Here is a 3,058-nt window from a genome sequence, read left to right on the forward strand (position 1 = left end):
TGGATATGGATATGGATATGGATATGGACAGATATATACATACATTATATTTATTTTAGAGAGAGGGAGAGAGAAACATCAAATGGGTTTGCCTCTCTCACCCCACCCCACACATCCCAACTGGGGGATGGGAACAAACCCTGAAAACTGGGGCATGTGACCCTGATTTGGGAATGGGAACCTGTAGACTTTTTGCTGCACCAGGGTGGCCGCTTAACCCAACTGAGCCACCACATTCCCAGGGGCAAAAAGCTGCCCCTCCTTTTTAAAATAACACATTTAGAGGAAAAAGTCCCCCCCCCCCCCGAAAAATTTAGCAAAAAACAAAGCTGTGTTTATCAAAACTTTATTGACAGATACGCTACCAGTTTGTTTGCTATTGAATATCTCTGAATCTTTTTTCTTTTTCCTTTAAATATTTTTAAAGACTTTTTAGTGATTTATTTATTTATTTTTTAGAGAGAGAGGAAGAGAAATATTGCTGTGCAAGTGAAACAACATCGACTACCCAGGGCCCCGGCCCCGGGGCATATCTCCTGCTGGGAATCAAGACCCCAACCAGGCATGTGTCCTGACTGGGAATGGAACCAGTGATCTCTTGGTGCATAAGATGATGCTCAATCCACTGTTCCACTCTGGCTGGACTTAGAGGCCTTTTATTGCCCAACTGCTCACCTATTATGTCCCTTGTATAGATGAATAAAGAAAGGAGTAATTTGGGGTTGGAGACAAGAGCACATAAATGTCTTTACTATTGAAAAGAGAGAGAGAATTTATAAAAAGACATGAAGTAAATTCACAGTGACAGCCATGGACAATACCATGACCATGGTGATGGTTTCACTTTCATGCCTATGTCAAGACTCCTCAAATACTACACTTGAAACGTGGTCTTTACTAATTAAAACGTTTGAAAAATGGTTCAAAATGTCAAAATAAAATTTTGTATGTCCAACACTTCGTTTGGCATCTCTCTATTCAATCCAGGTTCTCCTATCCTCTGACTGGGTCACAAAAGCTACATCCCTGCTCTATAGATGCCACTTTCCTTTACCTTTGATTTCCTGCCTGGGCTCTCTGATCATCAGGTAAAGATCTAAGACGGTACCGAAAGGCACAAAACCCTTTGATTATTTTTAAGGACATTGAGTTTGAGCACTGAAGATAAACATGCCTGGAGATCCTCAGATATGTGAACACGCTGGTCTTGCCGTCTTTTTCACAGAAACGTTTCTGGATGCACGTATAGAGGAGACCAATTCCACGTAGCTGGCTACAGGATTCTCCAATCCGGCTGAGGCTAGTGATTCTGTAGCAATCATTTTGTAACCTCTATGGTCCTAAAACCAGTGATCATCACCCATAGAATTGCAGACAGAAGACCCACTGTAAGATCTTAAAGATCAATTACCTTCAAATGTACTGGCCTAGCCCTGGCCTGTGGGACTGTGTGGTCAGAGTGTCTGCCGGGGCTTCAATGTGTTTTGGGTTAGATTCCCAGTCAAGTGCACAACATTCTTTTTGAAAACAGGAAGTGCTGGGGTCCAACCCCAGCAGGTCCAGGGGTCCCCAAAGGTGTGGACGGAGTCGGCGAAGAAGGAATGACACGGAGGCAGCGTTCAGTTGATCAGCAGCCTAGCCAGGTTCTCTAGCCAAGTTCTGGTCAGGATCTCCAACCAAGTTCTGGTGCCACGTTCTCTCCCTATGTTCTCCAGCCAGGTTCTAGCCCGGATCTCCAGTCAGGTTCTGTCGCCAGGTTCTAGTCAGGTTCTCTTGCCATGTTTTCTCGCTAGGTTCTCCATCCAGCTTCTCCAGGTTCTCCAGCCAGGTTCTATCCAGGTTCTCCTGCCATGTTCTGTCTAGGTTCCCCAGCCAGGTTCTATAGCCAGGTTCTGACGAAGATCTTTTGCCATGTTCTCTCCCTAGGTTCTCTCTCTAGGTTCTGTCTCTAGGTTCTGTATAGGATCTCCAGCCAAGTCCTGTCTCTAGATTCTGTGTCTAGGTTCTGTCTCTAGGTTTTCCAGCCAGGTTCTCTTGCTAGGTTCTGTTTCTAGGTTCTGTGTCTAGGTTCTCCAGCCAAGTCCTGTCTCTAGGTTCTGTCTAGGATCTCCAGCCAAGTCCTGTCTCTAGGTTCTGTCTATCCAGTTTCTCCTGGCGCCCAACGTGGGGCCCGAACCCACGACCCTGAGATTAAGAGTCTCATGCTCTACCGACTGAGCTAGCCGGGCTGGAATCCACACAGGTGAGTCTGCATCCTGTGGAAATATACAAGCATCTCCTCTCCCCCAGGTTAAAAGTACATCAGGTCCCTTCCAGGCTCCTGTAAGTAAGTTTTTCCATTTGACAAAATAAGTGAGTTTCTGCTAAATGAAAGTTTCTTTTGCTGATTTACTCAGAGTCCTTGGACTTGGCTGAGAGAGTAGCTTCCACTTCTTGCTTTTCTACCATCTGTTGGGCCTCAGTTGTTAACTTCTTCAGCTGACCCCATGTTGGCACCTCAGTCTCTTGCATAGCCTTTCTTTTCTTCTTTTTTCCACTTTTCTGTCATTGGGGCAACTCTAAGTCTTTGGAACGATGGGACAAGGAGCTTCTCTGGGTCCATTGTGGTGACGCATGTAATGCATCTCAATCCAAGGCAGGCATTAAAAAGAAAACCCCAAATGCTCTCTTGTATCCATTTTAAGAGTAGGATTGGCGCTTTCCGCTATTACCTGAGTCCTGATCTATCACCCCAGGGAGAGCTTGCCAATCCTGCACTTTTCCGGGGTGGAAAGGCTGCAGTGGGGTTAAGGATAAGGCTCCTTGGGCCTACCTTCTCCCATGCCTCTACATTTACCTTTCCAGCACCTTTCCTTCCTCAGAATAGCATGGACATACTTCTTGTATAAAACGTTCCATCTGACTGGGAGTAACCTTAACTCCTCTGCTAGCAAGCATATGTGTTAAAAGATCAATACAGAGTCTTCTTTCTTTGGACTCAGTATAGCACATCTTCTCAATCTAAGTTCTGTACTATCCACCTTCTTACCCTACTTATCCTCTATAGGGGGGTCTGCAG

At 45.4% G+C, this 3,058-nt stretch overlaps 1 non-coding gene across 1 annotated transcript; it reads right to left on the reverse strand.

Moving 5' to 3' along the window:
* Nucleotides 1-2,155: 2,155 nt before the first annotated feature.
* On the reverse strand, nt 2,156-2,228 carry TRNAK-CUU. The gene has a single exon. It is a non-coding gene; the product is annotated as a tRNA-Lys (tRNA).
* Between the last annotated feature and the right edge of the window lie 830 nt (nt 2,229-3,058).

This window comes from Myotis lucifugus, unplaced genomic scaffold (assembly GCF_000147115.1).
Source record: "Myotis lucifugus unplaced genomic scaffold, Myoluc2.0 scaffold_659, whole genome shotgun sequence".
Classification (NCBI taxonomy): Eukaryota; Metazoa; Chordata; class Mammalia; order Chiroptera; family Vespertilionidae; genus Myotis; species Myotis lucifugus.